At 38.7% G+C, this 22,965-nt stretch overlaps 1 protein-coding gene across 1 annotated transcript in view; it reads left to right on the top strand.

The window, feature by feature from the left end:
• FILIP1L (filamin A interacting protein 1 like) overlaps positions 1–22,965 on the top strand; it is an 84,805-nt gene that overhangs the window by 21,661 nt on the left and 40,179 nt on the right. The gene's annotated exons all lie outside the window — the stretch shown is intronic.

The raw sequence follows: 22,965 nt of genomic DNA, 5'->3' as shown, positions 1-22,965 counted from the left end.
TTTAAGTATAGCCAATAAAAACTATAGATTATAAATAAACTTAATGAAAACCACTATATTAAAACTCAAAGGACCTTGTAAACATGTTCATCAAAGCTTCACCATTGTAATACAGCACCACATTCATAAATCTATGTTATTAATTGCTAGTCATCCACAACCGTTATTGAAATATCAGCCCTATATAGATCATCTTTGGTTCAGAACCCAGTTTTCTCATGGTCTCTGAACACAACATCACAGCCAACAGCGTAGCTCTGACTGAAGGAGCAGCAAATAAACCCAGAGTTTATGCAGTTCAACTCTCCTGAAAAGACAGTGAAGACCATTGTTATCATCTTTATGCACTTTAGGTCTCCCTGAGTGTAGAATTTGGCCTAGAAATAAAAGATGGTTGAACTATACAGTACTGAACCTACAGCAGAGCACAAATACTGAACTGATTTAGCTTCCTAAGCCCTCAGTTTACCAAAGGGCAAGGAGATTTAAAATACCATTTTGGAAAGCATCATTTCTTGGAATAGTGAACATCCAACAGCACAGTGTTTAACTCAAGAGAGTTTTATTAAAGAAATGTACCTTACAGATACAAGATCCTGACCTCTATGAATTCCCATCTTCTTTAGCTCTGTATTAATTAACTTCAGGTGCAAAGAAAGAAAAGGCGGCATTCCAAATGACAGACCTTTTACTAGCTTCATAAAAGAAAACATTTATTTTACATGAATTATGTATCAGGCTGTTTTCCATACATCCTTATTTATAAGCATTATCAAATTTTAAGATTAGTCTGGTCTAAATTTCTTGCCTGAAACCAATCTTAAAATCAAGCTAATTTCCTATAATTTCAGATTTCACTGCCAGCATTTCATTCAAGTGTGTAGTTTAACACTTACATATGCAGAGATCCGAGTCTCAAAACAGTATACACAAACTCGCCCTTGGGTATTCTGATTACTAGATGCAAAGATAGTTGGTTTTATGATACCCAGGAGGCATCCAGAGCATTTCTTGGAGAAAACTGAGAAAGAGCTGTTCACAATAAAAATAAGAGCATACAAAGGAATTTGCAAAGTGCCTGGAAACAAAATTAGCTTTTTAGCCACCTGACTACAAGACTGTCTCCATGGCTACATCTTTTGAGACAGTCCTAGTACCAAGCTGCAGGTTTAGGCAGTAAAGTAGCATTTCAGCAAGTAGTTGAAAAATTATGCAGAAAGAAAGGGTTCAGTTTTATTAGACTGTGGAAAGACTTTTGAAATAGGATGCACAAACTCCACCTAAAAGGAAACAAAAGTAGGCTGCTGGTATTTAAGTTTAAAATTAAGATGAAGACCATTTAAACTTAGCAGAAAGTTGGCAGGTGCAAAGGCATGCACAGTTCAGGATGACACATCAATTACGGATGCAATCATTAAAACTCTGTATTCTTGGAAATAAAGCATTAAAGTAGTTAATGAACTTTGACAGGAAATAGCAAAGCTCTGTCTAACCAAGCAGCATTTCAAGCAAGCAGCATTTAATAAAAAAGAAAGACAGCCAAAGAACAAGGGTGCAAGGGCTCCTATACAAATGCAAGTCCAAGAATCCAATGTAAAAACTAGACTGTCTAGTTTTAAACGTGGACATGAATATAATGTGCTTCTCAAAGTCTGTGAGAAGAAAACATTCAGAGGAATATGATTATACTATTGATAAAGTATTTAAATGAGAATGAGAGAACTAATTATGCTGACGTAGGAGCTGTACAGCTGTAACAAAAAAGGGAAAGCAGAAAAGTGGAGGGAGTGAAATAAGGTAAATGTATTTAACTCTGTAAAAGCATATCCAAACTTTCTGTGAATTAAAGTTCATAAAGAGATAATCATATAAATGCCAGACTACTGACCATCATTCCAAAATTATGACACTTACCATGTAGGGATGAGATATAGAAAGGGCAGAAACAAGGGGAATCTGCTGTTATTTTTACAGGCTGGATAAATGTCACACTAGAGTATAACAGAGAAGAGCTATTTCAATACTTGAACTTTTTGTAAAGCACCTAACATAAATTTCAATAGTAGGAGCAAGTTATGGTTTTTGTTCCTACTAGAGCCATGAACCTGTCCACACTGTAAATACTGAAAAGCCAGAGATGAATAAGTTCTCAAATTCAACCTGTTTGAGGTAAGAGGGGGAAAAAAAAACAAAAACAAAAAAACAACTATCATATCTAGCTTTAAGTGGTATAAACACCTAATGCTAATGGAAACTAATTAAAGCAGAGCATCTAAAAGAATAAATCCCTTGAAGGCACCACCGAAACAATTTAACAACACTGATAAAGCAGATTCCATGTAAAGGTGTATCAGCAAATCAAAAGCAACTAAAATACTCTCCCCAAAGCCAACTAAGCAATTTAACAACAGATTAAAATAAATTAAGTATAAAGCCATCTTAAAAGGGAAAATATGTGCAAACAAAGATAACATACAAGAAATAGAAATGCTGGTATGTTAAAATCCATCCATCAAAAGTGGGAAGTTTGCATCCTACTCAAAGTAGAGAACACTGAATTGCTCTGGACATCCTTCTCTAAACACTGAGGCATAAAATTAATTTGGTTCATTTGCCACAACCTTAGTTCTTTTTAATTTGTATTTTTCCCTTACTGACAGCACTGGATTCCACTGTGTGGGAAGTCACGGAGGTTTTCACATTAGACTCTCTTTATGGAGAAAGAGTCTGTGAAGCCATCTGAAACTGAACTGATGAAAGAAAAAGCCTTAGATCAGATTTGTACAACATAAAGCAACAAGCTTACTAGCACCTTACCAGGACTGAACGGTATTTAAGTGTTCTAAAAGAACTTGCATGAGAAACTGATGAACTGTTAGCCGGTGGGTAATTCCTCCCTTAAAAAAAGCCAGAGAAATGGGAGGCAGCACTAGTTTTTAACAAGAGATTCTAGGAAAAACTCAAGCAGAACTCAAGACCAATTAATTTGATTTACCAACTAATTAGAAGAAACTATAGTAAAGACCTGACAGGTATCAGGCAAACACGAAATACTCCAGCCAGTTGAGAGGAAAGCAGAATAATGTGCCAAGTCTGCTCTCCTTCCCTATCTGTCCTTAAATTGAGTAATGCTTTGCCCTTCTATCTTCCTGTTAATCCTGGTATCTGCACTGAAGCAAGACTGACTGAGCTTACAGCAGTTCATTTACCGCTTTCCCGGCATAAGTATGTTTTTCATGCACTTTGACGTGCATAAAACCAAAATTCAAGGATCTGACTAGTTACTTACAATTGTTTGAAATAGATGTTTACAAAGGCCAATTTTTAATTGAGTTTCTTATGGCTGTGCGCCTAACCATCATCCCATTTTCTCATCCCTCAGCTAATTTCGAACGAAATGCAAGAAAGAAGCAAAGACCTCTAAATTATGAAATGCCTACAGGGTTCTTGAAACCAGATATCTTTTAGTGTCCAGGATATTAAGCAAGAGTCCAGTTTGACCCTGGTAAAAGTACATTGCAGAAAAACTTTGTGTTCTTCCTAACCGGGGGGAAAGCCTAGTAGCTTGCACATCACTGGATACTAAAAAAAAACAGACATAATTCATTTTGTTTCACTATACAAACAGCTTTTTTCCACAGCAAATAACGCTGTTTTTACAAACCTTACGGAAACAGCTGCCTATCCTTACTACACCCAAATGAAGAAGTAAAATCAGAATCTTGATTTGCTATTGCGAAAGCTGAATATTTGTATAGTTGTGGAACATCACAATCTTCACTTTTTCCTTCTTTTCTTCCTAAAAATCAAAGAATGAGACTATAGGAACCCATGCATAAGTCTCCTGAAAGTATCTATAATGAAATATTTAGTCAAATTTTCAAGAAATAAGTAATAGCAGGGTTTCAAAAGAGCTCAGGCATGCAGCCTTCACCCTCAGAGAGCTGCAGCCAGACTTCCCAATGCATTCAGGCATGCAGCAGTTCATAACGATAATGGGGAAAGGAACGAAGATGCTGAGCTCACTGGAACAGTTAGGCTTTTAAAAATTATTCCAAATAAAGCAGAGCTCTCCTACCTCCAAGAAGAGAGGGAGAGGTGGTTGTTTTTAAAGAAAAATACTGAAAATATCATCAACTACATTTATCTTAAAAAGAGCTCGAGAGAACACATCACAAGTGCTCTTCAGCTGAATCCATGAAAAAACATGGTAAGGCAAAACGTGTACGATGAATGTTTAAGACACTGAAATATCTTCCAGAATTAGGACATTGGAGTACTTGGATCCCAATACAAGAAGACACTAAGACCATGAATGCAGGAAAAAACCCCATTCTGAACCATTTGAACACCATTCCACTTTCTCGTAGTGTCCAGACCTCTACCCAAATTCTTTAAGAAACTTCTCCTCATGTTATCTTGTTTGTTGAGCTGTTATAATTACAGCAGGAAAGAGAAAAGCTGATGATTTGCTGTGTAACACTGAAGAAGTCATTACACTTCCTTCTTTAACACAAACACCTCACTTTCTGCAAGTGTAAAAATGGAACACCACCACAACACCGTAAGTCATTACTGGTGCCAAGTCTTATTCACTGTCATTGCATTCAGGACAAAGACATAAGACAAGAGAGTAAATACAACTATGCACTACAGTTCATAAAGTATATACTAAGCAGCCATTCCTATGCAAACACTGTGCATTGGTTGGTTTTGTTTTGTTTTTTTTAAATAAGTTTATTCTATTTGATCTATGTGTCCTCAGATTCTTCAGTCTTTAGTATGAAAATCATTCAATTTCATTTCCTTTTTGGTTCTTGTCATCAGCTCTATAAAGAGTACTTACTTTTGCAGTAATTATGGCAAAACACCTATTTTTGGTTGTAGCCCAAAAAGAATCCTAACCTTCACTTTCTCTTCAGGTAATATTTCTGTTTCTCCATTCTTATACAAGATATCCAGACTGTCTTATAATAGGTGTGTTACCTCACCTTTTAGTAAGCTTACTTAACATGGAGCAAGTTTTGCCCTCCTAGCACTCACGTTCCCCTCTCTGCTTTCAACTGTAGCTGTAAATTATGTTCAGAAACAAAACGCAAACTTTGTTCCATGTTTGACATTAAAGGCATGATTCAGCATATAGATAAAGACATCTAAAGTAAGTGACTTTGTTCGGATGCTTCTGTTGTGATGCAGGCACCTAAGCTCCCAACACTGTCCATGGAAACGTACTCATGACAGCTCCACTCAACTGACTGAAGATAGGTGTCTTCACATGCACTAAAATCCCACTCCAAAAGTGGTAACTCGTAGATAACTCAGCTAGGGTCACTACTCCTTTCTGTAATCTCTCTTTGAATAGGCAATTTGAAAGATAAATCTTTACTGGACTGTTTACTACATTTATAACACAATGATACGCAGCACGGTTTCTTGTACCTCTCCCTCATGTGCCGGTGACTCTGACCCAGCTTAACCGTTTCACATCTATTGCATCGGCCCATTCAGGTTTTTTACCATTCTACTTCTATTCACACAATCGGACTTCACATTTCAGTTCTTAAGAAGGAACAAACACCCTTTTGGAAGACAATTAATTCAAAAAATGGAAAAAAGAAAACCAAAACAAAAAACCGAAAAAGCAAAATCCCAGAAATATCTGGAAATTACAGATTTTATAGAAGCCAACTTCCATTCTGCAATCTGAGTTTGGAGCAAGTGGAACATGATGAGCAGATATGCCATGTACAGTGGAAGCCATATCAATTCTCACAAGGATACACTTGGCAATAAAAGATAAAATGGTTAGGAAATCGGTGCTAAACCCACATGGTTAAAAAAAGAAATGTCAGAAAGAAAAAAAATGTTCTTGAATTACTGCTGTCTCTTCTCATTATTCAAGTTGGGATATCCCTATTTAACAGCAAAGGAAAGGAAAAATATATAATGACATTTTCATGGGAAGGGGAAAAAAAATAAAATCCCTACTTGATTTCTAACTGTTTGGCTAAGTTTAGAGTTACAAAACGTGTTTACATTAAGAACCTGAGCTTTGTTTGAATGTTTACTTTATAAAAACTCTGAGTTGAGAAGCCAGCAGAATAAACTGTGTATTATCATTGTCAGTGTAAATTACAGGTTTTGTTTGCCATAGCCCTCTGCAGTGAGAAGCTGGCCAAGAGCCAAACGAAAGTGAATAATTTAAAACACTCGATCAGTTACATTTGAGACATTTTGTTTAGTGTTTAATAAGCTCTCCAGGGATGGAGAAATTACTAAAGTACATTGTCTTGACATGAGCTAAAACGGTCCTCTCTCGTCACCACATTTTTGGGAATTTGACTTTAATGCATTAGATGAACGTTGGTCCGTATATATACATACACACGCATATATACATGCTCATATTTTTGCACATATATATATTGAGATAAATTTTATTCGACAGCTTCGCACATCTGATGTTCTTTACTGCATTTCATCTTTGAAATGAAGTATCCATATTCAGTAAAATTTCTATATGCATTTATACATTCACTCGTTCATCTACTCTCTCTGCAGGATTTATTGTTTTATATATTAAAAGAAGACACAATCAAATGTATCACACACAATGAATGCACCACGAATGGAGGGAGAGCGAAGGCTGTTCAGGAACAGTTCTTTAGTTTATCTCACGTTACTGAGAAAGAGGGCCTCTATTAACATAAAACCACGGTAACTTCAAAACTAAAAAAAGTCTATCAAAAAGTATGTGTTTCTTCCATTGATAACAAGGTTATGACACTCTTACCAGAAGTTTCTAAGCCCAAGAATTTAGGAAATTCTGCTAAGCTTTTAGATGCAAAACAAAGACATTGAAATTGTTAACAGTTGTTTCTGAGGATTCAGCAGCAAGCAAGAAGAAGAGAAAATGATTATTTTGAGATCAAATGAGATCAAAAAGAGAAGATCTCTTCTCAGAAATCAAAATGAGACATTATCGTAGAACAAATGATTCTGCCCCTGCTTACCCTACAGTTTGGTTCCTACACTTTTTTTAGGCATCTTATGTCAGTCATTGTCAAGAGTCCTGATATTATGCTAGAATAAGCGTCCTAACAGAGCAGTATGTAAGCTCCGATTTCAACACATATCATTATTTTTAGGTTTTATTTAGCACGAAAAGGGAGTTTGGGCTATTTCATATAAATGCCTTTCAGAACATACTGTGGCTGTTCATTGAATGTGGTTTCTTTAGCTGTGCACGTTAAGAAATTCATGACACCACAGAAGCTCTAAGGAGCAGACAATACCGATGCTTCTCAAAATACAGCATTTCATCGGTTGTACAGAGGAAAGGTGCACAGGCTGGAGGGTTCGCCATAGGGCACGATTTCTTACTGCACAGCTGTCCTCATCCTTTGAGGCATGCCATTCATGCTTGTCCCACTCTAAAGGTGTACGTACATATGTCACACAGGCAACATCTGATTCTTTGAAATAGCATCTGCTCAGCTGCAGTTCTACCCAAGTCTCAGCGGCCAGCTCAACAGAGGGGATGACAGGCCTCATGGCCTCCAACTACAACTTCTGCTGATGGTCGGGAATATGAGTGAGAGCCACCAAAGCTACCCTGTAGTCTCTAACCAGCCTTTTCACAGACATTATCAATACCCTCCCCTTCTCCTGGGAAGGAGAGTTTTACTTAGTGCCTTACCAAAGTTGGGATCTTATGTAGAAGTCTGTATCAGGACTAAAGGGAGACTGTATCTGTATACATATATATGTACACACACACACTTCATGCAGTCAGCTTATGTGTTACTGATAGCATCATATCAGCAAGCTGTAGAGAGTACAGAACCCAATTAGGCTATTTGCTAATACATGATGAAAGGTACTTCTGAGGTTCTGGAGCATGTCCAGAGAAGGGCGACGAAGCTGGTGAGGGGTCTGGAGCACAAGGCTGATGAGGAGCAGCTGAGGGAGCTGGGGTTGTTCAGTCTGGAGAAGAGGAGGCTGAGAGGAGACCTCATCGCTCCCTACAATTACCTGAAAGGGGGTTGCAGAGAGGTGGGTGTTGGCCTCTTCTCCCAAGTGAAGAGTGACAGGACAAGAGGAAACTGCCTCAAGTTGTGCCAGGGGAGGTTTAGACTCGATATTAGGAAAAATTTCTTTACCGAGAGAGTGGTGAAACACTGGAAGAGGCTGCCCAGGGAGGTGGTGGAGTCACCATCCCTGGAGGTGTTCAAGGAACATGTGGACGAGGCATTGTGGGACATGGTTTAGTGGGCATGGTGGTGTTTGTTGGTTGATGGTTGGACTTGACTATCTTACAGGTCTATTCCAACCTTAGTGATTCTGTGAAATTAAAAACAGAGCAACAAAAGAAACCATTCTACTAAATTGGAGCAAAAGTGCCTAGCCTTTCTCTCAGAGTAGGTCAGCAAGATCTACTATGAGTCTGTTTAAGGTTCAAACCCCAGTGGCTCCCTAACATCACAGAAAAGGTTGCGTGACTACATCACACGACCAAAATGCTGGTGTTCCCTATAACGCACATGCCCTTCAACCTGAGAGACTTGTTCATTTTACGGAGGAGGACAGCAGAGAAGAGGGTACAGGCTAGCAGGACTATTCATAAAGCCCACACAGGACTCCTTGCATTCAGGAATGATATAGTAAAAGGAAAAAAGCCTGGTGAAGTATTCTGGCAGGCCATGCACAACCCCTATGGTCACAGACTGGCTCTCCTGATCTGAAATGAGGCTTTGGATAAAGAAATTGGGAAGAGATTTATCAACCAAAAGCCTCAAGTTATCCTTAAATGCACAAACTTGGGATGAGGTCTGGCACAGGGTTCCTTATAGACTGTGCTGTACGAAATACACATCCTGCAAGCTCATACTTTATCTGTTGTTCTTGCAATCCGTACTGGCAATACATTGCCTGGGAGGAAGAAACAGCTGAAGCTGTGAGAGTCAGGAGGCAAGGAGGACTCCCTGGTGCTGCCAGGGACAGAACACACTGTTCCAGAATGTGTTCTGACGCCAGCTTTGGTACCTGCACCATACACTGCTTACCCCTCTCAAAGAATACAAGAAAGTTCGACCTGTCATTTCTCATCAAAAATACCATTTAGGAATCTGTTATGTGATTCTGCCATTTTTCTTCTTTTCCAATCAAACAAGATTAGATTTGGCTAAGCTTTACGCTTATAGATTATCTTCTATTTGGCAGTGTCAACAAAACCCACAAAGGATTACACATAGACAAAGTTATGCTACACTCCCCACCACTGCCTTTTTGTGCTGCAACACTTTGAACTGTTTCAGGTTATTCAAGTCTAAAATGGCACAGCTTGAAACCTTTACACTTTGGCTGTTTGAGAAACAGGAGTTCTTACTGCAAGTGCAACAAATAAAATTTCATCTCCAAGGATATCAGTCAAATAAGAAAAGCTGCAGCCTCTATAAAATGAGTTGCACAAAGCAATGTGTTGCATTTCTCTCTTAAAAACAGAAGTACATTGCACACCTCATTTTTCATTTTCTTTAGTAATATTCTGAAAAGGCCAGAAAATCTCCATCTGCAATTAGCAAAAAAATACTAGTAAATATTAAAGGGAGTTTTACTAAACTTAGCTTAGGCGACCTTTTTATTTTCTACTACCAAGTCACTATGAAATGGCAACGGCTGTTGGTGGTACCCTAAATACACATAAACAAATATGAAAAAATTAAATTAGGATGGTTTGGATTCCTGGAAGGGCAAGGGAGCAAAGGGAAAGGAGCTTGCAATGCCTATTCCAAGGGAAGATCAACCATAAATGTAAAAATCCTGACCTGGTGACCATGATCTCAAAAGGTGAGTTTAGGTTTTAATTACTGTCATCTATTTATATTGTTGAAATATTTAATTCATTAATCTACATGTAAGTTATTTTTATACACTTTAATTTCTCCATGCTAATTAGCTAACATGCTAGGAGGTTATATCTTTTAACAACATACAAACAGTCTGCTTAAAAGGAAATGGTATAAATTAGCATCAGAAGACATTCTAGACTATAAAAACAAATATTTACATAGGATCTCTAATCATGTTGCATCCTCCTCTTATAATATTGACAAAGTTCAAATTATCATTTGCAATAAAGCGCCACAAGCATTAGATTTCTGGTCTCTTTAGTTTATCCAGAGAGCTCTTCAGACTACGCAATTCTTAATCATCTCCAGGCAACATTTCAACATAGACAGGAACCTACAACAGCAGCAGCAATCTGGGCGGGATGGGGAAGTAAACAGTAAAGCTGATCCCCAAGACTCAGAGAAGAAACCAATCCCAGTAGAGCAAACCAACACAGCCTATATTAAATCCTGAAAAAACAACTCCAGTGACAATGGACAAAAGGATTTCAAGAATTCTAAGTTTTGAAGCAGCTCAAAATCTATCCCTGTTAGAAGTCTCAGATGATAGAACATCCCATCTTCTCAGCATTAGAAAAGGCAGGCTGAACCCAAACATGTCTGATTTCCAAAGCAAAGTCACAGAATCACAGAATCACTAAGGTTGGAAAAGACCTGTAAGATCATCAAGTCCAACCTTAAAAAAAAAACCACCAACCAAAAAAACCACAACCCAACAACAAACCACAACACACCAAGAACCAACCCACCCAACACCACACAGCACCATGCCCATCAAGCTACATCCCACAATGCCACATCCACACGCTCCTTGAATACCTCCAGGGAGGGTGACTCTACCACCTCCCTGGGCAGCCTGTTCCAATGTTTCACTACTCTCTCAGTAAAGAACTTTTTCCTAATATCCAGCCTGAACCTCCCCTGGCACAACTTGAGGCCATTTCCTCTTGTCCTGTCGCTACTCACTTGGGAGAAGAGACCAACACCCACCTCTCTGCAACCCCCTTTCAGGTAGTTGTAGAGAGCGATAAGGTCTCCCCTCAGCCTCCTCTTCTCCAGGCTGAACAACCCCAGCTCCCTCAGCCGCTCCTCATAAGACTTGTGCTCCAGACCCCTCAGCAGCTTCGTCACCCTTCTCTGGACACGCTCCTGCACCTCTATGTCCTTCTTGTAGTGAGGGGCCCAAACCTGAACACAGTATTCGAGGTGCGGCCTCACCAGCGCTGAGTACAGGGGCACGATCACCTCCCTACTCCTGCTGGCCACACTATTTCTGATACAGGCCAGGATGCCGTTGGCCTTCTTGGCCACCTGGGCACACTGCTGGCTCATATTCAGCCGGCTGTTGATCAACACCCCCAGGTCCTTTTCTGCAGGGGAGCTTTCCAGCCACTCGTCCCCAAGCCTGTAGCGATGCCTGGGGTTGTTGTGGCCAAAGTGTAGAACCCGACACTTGGCCTTATTGAACTTCATCCGGTTGGCCTCAGCCCATCGATCCAGCCTGTCCAGATCCCTCTGCAGAGCCTTCCTACCCTCAAGCAGATCAACACTCCATTTATGACTCTTCTCAAAATAACTCATACCCATTGCTGTTTAACAGCACAGGTATGATACACAGCAGGCAGGTCAGCACTGATTAATCATGCCACTGTTTTTAGAACCAGCTAAACTGTTGGCAGTCATCCTTACAATATATTAGAACTTTAGACATCTTCCTGTCCTGTAGAAAGACGCATCAAATGAACTAAGAACAAGGATTTGTCAAGGAAGTTAGGCAGAGATGCATGATGAAATTGCTCCATTTCAAATTCTGGGTGGCAAATTTAAGGGGTTTCAAGATCAGCAGGTGTGCAAGTGAAGGAAACATCTACACTTCTGATCAACGCTCCACAATTCTAGTGCTGAGAAGTCAAAGGTAGACCAGGATCAAAAAGGGTTTCTCCCAACGCCCTGATGGCAAACCAAACAAATACAAGACAAATACAGGAAGAAGATACTAATTTTGTCAGTACCACTAGTTGAGTCTACAAATAAAGCAGTCTGCTGAAAATGGAGCATCAAGTGGATTTTAATTCAGACCATGGAAAGTAACAAGTGCCTCCCCCACCCCTCCCAACTCTTGCAACAAATACCCAGACCAGCTCCTGAATTAGTTCTAAGGAGCACACTTGGCCAGAATTTTCTCAAAAAATGACATATTCACAAACTTGAACATCAGCATCACTCCACTGATACTTGGAACAGATGATCTATCTGAATTCTCTACAAAGTAGGCAGAAATTGGGCATGTTTTCAGAAGCCAGAGCTACACTTCTGCATGCAGCTTTTTTCAAAGCTCCAAAGACATGTTTTAAGCAGCCAATAGCTCATAAAAAAGAGGAACTGTTTATAGGGCAACTAATTGCCAGGTCTCATGGTAAGAAGAAGTTCCTAAAGCTCAGCTGATCTACAGAAGGATATGTCATTTTATTAAGAAAAGGCAAGACTCCTGGTGGCATAAAAGCACAGATTTCAGCCTTCAATCAGGGAGGGATGGCAGCAGCCGCTGGCTCTCATCCAGCATTCGCTATATGGGGATTGAAGTAACATGGAGCAGTAGAGTCACTGTTGGACATGAGAAAAGGAAGGGAAAAAAGGATGAGTTCACTTGTGCTGAAAAGGTTGTTAGCATTACACAAGAAATAACTACCCATGCACGTGCACTCCATGCCCAGCAGGCAGCCCGCACATGTCTGTTTGAAATTTGCTCTTCTGCGGGATGGTTGCCAGTCACGGCACACAGACATGCTGCAACCCTGCTGCTTAAAAAGGCGTACAAACCATTTGGAGTTTCTCACACCATAAAAGTGTCACATCTTGTGACTACAGTTTCATGGTGGTGGAATACAATGACATAAGAGCCATGCATTGACTCTGTTCTGCCACCTGACAGTGGATATTAGTTGCTATGTTTTAACCAACATATTGAAGCAAAAAGCTCCACCTCTAACAGGACAAGTCCTCACAGCATTTTATGCTGGTGTGATGACCAATTCATGGAAAAAAAATCAGCTGAAGGGTTTATGATACATAGTGTAGTTATCTCCTTAGCGGTTACTCGCTCAGAAACTAAAACTTGAACAGAACAGCAGAAGGACCAAATTTCTTTTAATGCACTCTACAAAACCAATCCATAATTAGGAGGCAGGGCCCCACAAAAAGGATACAAGTCCTTGTCGATCCGCATCACTCTAGTCTACACAGAGTTACTGTGTGCACAGAAGTGAGTCCACCAAAGTCAACTTACTAAAAAACCAAAACACGTACGGGACAACTAAATGCATTTACACTTAAGTAAAATAAGGCATATAGACTCTACCAAATAGAGTATATTTAATAATTTTCCTGAAACTTCTGTAAAAATGTTTTGTCTTTCCTCCAAAACAAGTAGTATATTATGAATTTTTGTTGTTTAGAAACCAAAAGGGGTAAACACAGGTGTGTGTGTCCCCCCACATATTTATAAAAAGGAAGAAAAAAAAAAACCCTAACCAACTCCACAGATTTCTACAAATTCCAGATGCATTTTCCTGGCTTTTTGCTAACATGGGTGACAACCAAAATAACATAAATAGGTTTCCTTTCAAAACATTTGTTTTCATTCCTTTTGCTGACAGTATTTGTGATGTCATTTACTCTGGTAAAGAAACTAGCTCAGATTTCTCAAGTTTTAAGGGTGTTAGTTGTTAACATAGAGTATTAATTATGGAGGTTTTTTTAGAAAAAAGCTAGAGTTGGCTTTTTATCTATTTTTAGAAGTTTAACACTGCATACTTTCCAAATTTAAGTAAGATTGGTAAAGAATCTGTCCATCCCCTCCCCAAAATAAGCTACATTTGCTGGCATAATGCAACCAACTTATAAATGAGTATTTCTTTATAATCTCACATAGGACTTACCATCTCAAAATTAAATCACTAGACCATAAAATCCCAGAGCCAGAAGAAGTCAGAGAAAAGAGTGAACAAAATTAAAACGTCATTTAGTCAATTCTCTTTTTCCACGCACGCATTAAGATCCCCTCAGAGTACGGGCCATAACATGACCGATCAGTTGCTGGGTTACAGTTCTCCAAGGGCCCCAGCACTCTTCAGAAAAGAGGCCATACATCTGAAGGCAAACGTGGTGGGAGACATTCTCCCAGGTTTTGATCAATGATTTTTCAATAGAAAGAAAACAGATTGCTTTCCTCCTAAGCATTTTTGAGAACATATTCTCTGGATTGAAGAGTTTTCAGCTGCAGGCCAAAGTAAGTTCCTATACACATTTTGCATGTCAACAGAAACCCTATAGGACCAGGTTTGATTCTGACCTTCCCAACACCACTCTCCTTGAAATTGATTATTTAACTCAAGGCACAAAATTAACCACGGAAACTGAAAGAGCTACCCCTGTTTTCTCCACATCACATACAGCTCGAGAGACTGCATCTTGCTTAAAATTGTACACAGATATGTACGCGGGGTAGAAATGTTTCTTTGACTAAAGTTAGCAGGTTACCTCAGCACGTACTTCACACTGGAAACACCTTTTGGATGATAGCTGTTTCCAGGACAGCTGCTCTTTTCACTAAGCAGTAAATCTTAAGTTGCATTAAGCCATAAACTTTCTGCTAACTTAACATGGTAAAAAAAAAAAAAATCCACAAAACTGAATATTAAAATACAGGAGGTTTTCAATTTTTCATCTTTTAAAATGAGAATATGAAGGCAGGTTTGTGTTTTTGCATCCAGATTTTTCCCTCTATTCCTTGGCAGAGAGGCTCTGAACCTCGCACATCACCTTCCACTCCCTCAGAGAGTTCTTTGAACAGACATTATGAAGGAACTACAAGATATGGGCTACATATAGAGAACCTGAATAAATGGAGCATACATTTTTGTCTTTAAATAAATCAGTCCCTCAGAAGTTAAGTGCACCAATTATGTGGCTAACGTCAGGGCAACAAATTTTCCCTTGCCTTCCTATTGCCATATGCCTGTCATTTTTTTCCTACAGTTTCCACTCACTGTTTCAAACATATGTTGCCACTTATGTGCCAAGAAAGGAATCTCTGAATTACCCCCTTCATGTATGATGAAATGGCAGACTGAATGGAGCCAGAGAGAGCACCATTAGCAGTTATTCACACTTCTGTTTTCTCTTAACTTCCTCTTCTCCAAAGTTTATTCCTCCTATGCAAGGGGATGTAGAACTATAAAGCCATCCATGACTCATGCTGCAAAATATATAGCTGCAGCCATCTACCAGAGAAGCAATTTTTTTGAAATTTTCTTTTTAAAGGCCACCTTAAATAAACTTTTTCTCCTTTCAGTTTCCAGATGGAGGATTCTTTTGTGAATCGCTTACCCAAGCATCAACACTGGTGATCCAACATTCTTTTCTTGTAAACTCACTGCTCAGTTTACCAGTGGTTTGCAGCCTCTCTCCCTGCAACTCCTGCTTCCCGGGGTCAGCCTGGGTACACACTTCACAGTTCCAGAGCAGTGGACTTCAAAAAAACATCTAAAGCATTACCTGCACTCTTCTTTTTCTCCTCAAGAGAAGACCATGAAAAGATGAAGTCATGCACATAATTCTTGGGGGGAGGGAGAAATCAGTAAAAGATGAATGGAGGGAAAAAAGAGGATGCACAAACGACCATAAAGCAAGTCACTTCGATGACTTAAATTTCCACAATGCCACGGCATCCATGCTCCTGAGGGTGGTTCTTCCGGCACCCTGAAAATCTAGCTCAGTACAGCCCATGAGGATACAGTATCTTCAGCACTCTAACTCAGTAGGAGAAAAACTATCCACTAAAACAGATGCCAGCAGCTACCTTTCAACCTTGCTAACATTAAACAGGGGTAACAGTAAGTTAGTCCATCAAGAAATATTTTTTTAAAACAGGTTAAAAATAACCAAGCGTTTCCAGAAGGAGTCACTCAATGACAAACACAGGGCAAAAGTAGATGTGTTGGATAGTTTCAAGAGAAGTTACCAAAAAAGTAATCTTTAATGAAATAAAAGGTGTTACTGAACTAAAATAAATTCAAATAAAACTAATACCCTCACTATTTTCTTCTCTGACGCTCTTGCATTGATTATCGGCATCAAAACTGCCATGTGGTAATACTAGATTTTTTTGTTTGTTTGTTTGTTTGGGTTTTTTGGAGGGTTTTGGTGTGTGTGTTTTGTTTTTTTTTTTAATGTGAGGAGATACAGACAGATGTTTTCAAAGGAAAAAATAGAACTATATATTCAATGCCAGAAAATTACATAAATTAAATTGCATTAGAGGCCAAAGAATTACCTTTTGCCTCCATTTAAATTCTCAAGAGCACAATGAAACCAATGAAGATGCACAGCCTGAAACCTGGTATTTTTTTTAAATTTTGTAAGGACGTTGTTAATTACCTAAAGTTCATGCTAAGAATGGAAACTATCCAACACATCTTACTTTTACACTGTGTATTGTTATTGACTGACTCTTCCTGGATGTGCTTGGTTATTTTTACCCGTTTTTTAAACATAATTGTCATCCTTTAGTTTTATGTTTGCTATTTCCAAGGTGTCCTATGAAACCAACCGCAATTCACGCAGAATAATGCTTTTCCTTAATTCTCAGACTAGTGGCCCCAAAGCAAAATGATGCTATGCTGTTCTTACTCCTCTTCAGTGCCACAAATTTCTGCCCTTACTGATATCAACCTCATCTTTTCTGGAAGTTAATAAGCAATTACTGTATTTCTTGACAAACAGAAACATAGTAGAACATAGCTCAAACTCTCATATTTATGCTGATTCAGCAGTGAAAATTTAAGAAATCCTCCACCACTTACTTCCATCACTAAAATGAACAAAAAGGGCCCCACAACACACTTAAAGTTGTTTTTCAATTCTAACTTTCTTCAAAAAGCATATAAAGAAAAGTAACAGTCAGCAGGGTAAAGCAGCAAATACTGGGTCCCAGAAAGTTTCAAATGGCCCACTGTTAGTGAGGAGATGTGAAAGTTCTTCAGTCCTTTTGCAGAAAAAGGAATAGTCAGGCTTAAGTGAGAGAGGCCAAAAAGCAGGAAAGTCAGATGGCAAGCTCCACTGCTTCCCTCAGGCTGATGTTTTTCTACCGAGATCTGGAGGGGTGGGGGGGAGAATCCATCTTCTTTTCCTAAACACACATCAGAAACATGTGTATTTAGCTCTCCAAATTAACTAATAATCCTTTGTCCCAATGTCTGCTCCACAACTGGTGGAATGATCACTGGGAGACTGAAACAGAAAGATGCCTACATTAATAACTATCAGGGAGAAGACGTCATATACATGCACACCCCAAACTTTTCTAAACAGAACTGCTAATAAGTAAAGCAAGCTGGTACGATGCTAAACACCACCTATTGCCCATCCAATGGATAACAGTTGGAACTTGCATTTATTTTATTCCATCAAAATTTTGAATATTAGCTATACTAATTAAGCCTGACTACTCATCCATGCTCTGTCCTGTGGATGAATGACCAAAACAAGTCTAAGAACTACACTGCCTACTGCGAACAGATAAAAATACAATGAAGTTTTAAATAAGTCTTCACAGTGCGTGCCTTCCTTACCACTTGAGGATCTTAAGTATTATACACACTTATGTCCCAGTTGTCCTTCAAGTATCAAGGCAAACCTTTTCAGGACAACACTTTCAAAATCAGTATCTTGTTTCAAGATTTTATGGGAGCACTGACCATCTGGAATTGATCTGGAGAAGAACTGGGGGATTCTGTGAAATGACCACATCAAATTTGTTATTTCTGAGCATACGTTGGGACAGGCACATTAACAAAAAAGGTTGCCAACAAGTTCCCACTCTTCAGCTAATGTATCTCAAAAGCAAAGTCAATAATGATGGATGACTCATACTGGTGCCTGATTTAGTCTGGGAGCAAGGGAAGAGGGAAGAGAGGAGCAAAATCCATGGCCTTGGGTTCAGTCAGTCTTTTCACTAAAAAACACCTTCCGGTCTAAAAGGTACACATAGCCAAAGGCTGACTAGCAGTTTTAATTTGAAAGTTTGGTGCAATTTTACCCTGAAGCCATGCATAAGAACTACTTTAAGACAACACAGGAAATCACCTGTAGCTCATCATAACATAAAGCTCAGACTTTTAAATGTTTGGGTGTTTGGTTTTTTTGGTGGTTGGACTGTTTTTTTTTTTAAAAAAAATGTGGTCTCATTTCCCACAGAGTAGGGACTTACCTATTTATTCCATTTAAGATGAGGTTTATGAAGTTCAGGTTCATTAAAACCAGACTGAGATCACACAAAATACCATGACAATCAATAAAAGACCAAACTTTGGTATCACTGTCATATAGCTTGAACACTATAAACTCCATATCATACGTTTCACAAAAAAAAGGTCTTACTGAAAACCAGATTAGTTCTGAACACTAGGTTAGTTCTGAACTGGGCCGATTAAAGTTGCCAGACACGTAACAATAATTTTGCACGTGTGGGCCTTACCAAGTGAATAACTCTAAAAAGTGCTTCAATTAGCTTAGAAAGACAAATTTAATATTCCATAACCAAAAAAGTTTCTTTCCAGTATTTTTAAATTGGATCATTTTCCAATAAATTAAAAACCACAGGCTGAGTGGAAATTGGTCTGCCTCCTTCGAATTCATTAACAACAGGCATTACACCACATGAAGTTTCAGCAAATCAGTCTATAAACATATCTGTAAAACTCTTCCGGTTCTTTTTATTTGTTTCAATACATTTAAGTACATTTACAGGAAGAAGGTGAACTCTTAACCAATTTAAAATCTTATTTCCTTCAGCTACACCCTTCCCAAGTGAATCCTATCCCCAATCTATGATTTCACTTCATAGTTGTTGATAGGATGGTTAGGAAACGGTTAATTGTGCAAGATTACGTCTTCCATATGCAACCACCATTCAGCATCCCACCCTAAGGGTACAATCAACCAATAAAGACTTTGTTCTGATTATGTAATGCTTATATTTGATATCCCACTTGAGAGCTCTCTTGGATGTAAAGACAACTATAGCATAGTGACTTTGCAAATGAGATGATGTAATGTTAACTTTGGAAGTAACAAAACATCTGAGCATGCTCACTGTGAACCACACAATTCAAAAGCCCAAGCACATTTCAGTCGGAACTACTGAATTGCTGGAGAGCGTGTCTCCCCTTCTGGTTTGTTTGCTCTGTAGCTCTTGCAAACTTTCTGATAACATAAACAGAATCACAATTTTCTTCAAAACTAGTCACACAAAAACACCCAGAACAACCCACCTTTGTTTGAAGTTAACAGGTTCTCAAAAAAGGGAATAAAAACCCTCTCCCAACTTGTATTTATGAATAAGAACGTGAACAATTTTTTCTGTCATTTTAAGCAATGCATATGCCCAAAAAGCAGCAGTCGAAAGAACGCGTGCTGGATTTGTGCAACTCAAAGAAGTTTTATGTGGAAATCCAACCTCTATCAATACACCTGTAGCTTAAGAGTTATGAAGGTGTTAAACTTGGTATTTACATTCAACTATTGCAAGTGAACACATACCCAGTACATTCACTGTTCAAATTAGAAACAGTAGTAGCCTATGAACATCGTAAGACCATGCATACACACAACAATTTTAAAAGGACTGTCATCTCAGGGGGCTTTATATATATCAGTTTTCTTATTTCAGGTCAATGAAGAAGTGTTTTTTTTTAAAAAAGAGAAGAAAAAAGCTTACCGAAAATAAAACATTAAAATATTCACCAGAAGAATCACACAACAAAACAATAAAATTCTATTATCAACTCAGTAAAATCACTCTCGTTGAAGAGGTTACTATGAATAGTGTGTGAGAGAGAGAGAGAGAAAGAGAGAGAGAACACGTCAGGATCAGAAGAATGAAGACAGACAAATAAATCAAACCCAAAGCTCTACTAGAAAACAAAGTGAACATTTTTCTTCATTGCGAAAGAGGTGGCCATTTTCACTGTCCTCAATGCCGTGCAATTGACAGCAATAAGTTGGCCCTATTTGAAATAAAAGATTCCTAAGATAATTCCATGCAAAAACGCAAGACACAGCCATTTTCCTTTCTAAACTCAGATTAATGCCAAAGTGAAAAGTACGCATTTGAGACTGTGGACTACTTCCTAATTCTAGACCTCTTCCCTTTCCCATTGACCTCCCTTAGGGAGCAAAAGTGCAATCATAAGCCTCCTTGCATTCCAGTAAAAATGCTAAAAATGCCTCTTAATCATTCCTTCCCAGTCACTCCATCAGACAATAGCATCTTCACATGGTCCTCCCTCCACCTTTCAATAATCCACTCATGGATTTTGTTCTTTCAACATGACAAAGGCAAACCGGAACCTCACCTGACAAATGTTAGCGTCTTATTGCTTTTGGCTCCTGGATGCACTTAAAAATCAGAGATGAGCACAGAACAGCACAAGAATAGAAGAGAAAAGACTTGTTAATATCTGGTGAGGTAGTTAAAGAAACAAAAAAAAAAAACTTCACAGGGTGATTGATTGGGTCTACATGTTCCCCTGCAGCTCTGAAAAGAAATAAATTATTATACTTGCAAAAGGATCCACAAACATGATTGCCCATCTTCCTTTTGTATTACTTAAGATACTAATGCTATTCCCTGAAGCCTGTAGGAATTCACTACCAAAAATGGGCAGCTTTCCTGCTTTTGATACCTAAAATAGAGAAGATGCGTTCAAGAAGGCATTTTCCACAACACTTAAAGTAATGAGTCGAAGTTTAGTTAAAGAACCCAAATTCTGTGATGTCAGTACATGTGGAACACATACTGGTACAGCATTTAAAGCTAAGGTATCACAAACAGCCCTCAGTCACTTCTTCTAAAGAGTAACTAGCTGCAAGAAATCAACATCCTTTGGAACCATCTTCCGCCCATAAAAGCTCAGAAGTATCCACAACTCGTTTGTGTACATTTGCATATTCAAGCTTTTCAAACCAATTCCCAAAAGTTCTGGAGGCATTTCAGAATTCACTTCCACTCAGACCCTGCTCTCCCCAAGCAAAGCCACTGATAAGGGTTTCCACAAGCCTCTGAGGTATGAATGTTTCTGCTCCAGGGATACCTATCCCCATCAGAACTGCTCCAAGAACTCTAATCACCCACCACACTGACCACTGAGCAAACTATACATAGCAACATCTTTCAGGCATGACTTGCATTTAGATATACACGGATAGCTACAAGTTAAGGCTCCACTTACATTCCCAAGCCCCAAGGTCAAAGGCATTTTATAACTCAAATGAAGTGTTTATTCTTGTCAAGCTCTGTATAACCTTATGTCAGTCTGAATACACCTCAGGCTTCTAGCAAAATAACTCCTCCTATTTTGGTAGAGTTGGATCCATGTATGCTCCTCTCTACTCAGCAGCAGTATCAAGAAGGACTGATTTGTTTTATGCCAGAATAGCTTTTGCTCATCTACTATGGGGACTCTGAAATAAAAATGAATAAAACCAGAAAAATAGGGTAAAACAAAAATGCATCAAAGAACAAATAAACTTCACATGTTCCAAAACACAGACATCTTAGAGTAGGAAAAGTCAAATTTAATCAAATTCTAAGAGGTCACGCAAAACTGGATCTGGTTTAACCAACACAACATACCTTAGGAATTCAGAAAATACTTACTCTTTTGCAACTTCTAGTTTTAGGCCTCTGTTTATCATATGTGGAATCCAGACACTTCTTTATGTATCACTTTAAAAGTTCAAGTAAATAATAAGTGTTGTCATTTTCCACAAAAAGAATCATAGAATCATTTAGGTTGGAAAAGACCTTTAAGATCATCAAGTCCAACCGTAAACCTAATCCTGTCAAGTCCACCACTAAACCATGTCCCTAAGCGCCTCATCCACATGTGAGGCTGCAAGCAGTATCGTAAGTACCATACTGCGATAACTAGTATCGCTTTTCTCCCTCTGTCCTTGCTACTGGCTAGAGTTATGCACAATGAGGGGGACACACCTGGGGAACAACCCAAAGATTAACAAATTAACCATGCTTGAATCTTTGTTCTGTAGAGTCACCTAGGAGTACTGAGGTCTATGGTATAAGAAATCAGCTTGTTTAACTTTTTCTTGAGTAGTAACACAGTCCGGTTATAAGATAAATCATTAACAATTATCAAATGTACCATGAGATTTCGTAACAAAGAAGCCACTTCAGATTCCTCCTATATGAAATTGTATCACAAGAAAGAATCCAATACATCTTTACATTTAATCAATTCTACACAGTTCATCGTGATCACACACTTAATACACACACAGCTTTTTATGGACTGTAACTATCTTTCATCTTAGTATTAATCTTCATATTATAAGCTTCTGAGTTTACTGGCCAGAGCATATAGAAGACAGAAATTATGCTCTGTCAGAATGCTTTCAACTAAGTTACCAAGGGAAAACAACATTAAAAAGAACAGAAACTTCATCCTTACAACTAAAAATAAGTAACTGAACAAAACAGATTAAAACCAAAGTACTCAACAACTGAAAAAACCCCACAAAACCAAGCAGACCATAGAGCACTGGGGAAGGTTGCAGGGAAGACTGTTTAAAGAGCATAGGATTTTAGGGACTAAAAAGGAATTTTTGTCTTTCCTTTAGGTGCTGGAAGAGAATTTCCTTAAATCACTTCTTTGTGCTTGAGTACAATTTTCAAGCATGAAGCAATCTGTAGGTTATTCAAGCATTTAGTTCATCTCCTGAAAGACTTTCTTAGTAATAGGTTTCCTGTTGACATAACATCCAGAGACATGAGATCAATAAAAGTGTTCCCAGATAATGACACAACTTTAGTATTGCTGAGTTTAAGGTAACAGTTCTTAATGCTGACATGTCTCATGCAGGCTGCCATAAAAAAGCCAAATTAATACCCTTTTGTATTTATTCCCCTTCCTCACTCAAGGGTTTTGTGAAATTTCTGTTGCAGACTCTGCAGCTATGGAGTGTCTGAGTCTGC

This window comes from Gavia stellata, chromosome 1 (assembly GCF_030936135.1).
Source record: "Gavia stellata isolate bGavSte3 chromosome 1, bGavSte3.hap2, whole genome shotgun sequence".
Classification (NCBI taxonomy): Eukaryota; Metazoa; Chordata; class Aves; order Gaviiformes; family Gaviidae; genus Gavia; species Gavia stellata.
This window is presented reverse-complemented; position numbering and strand designations above follow the sequence as displayed.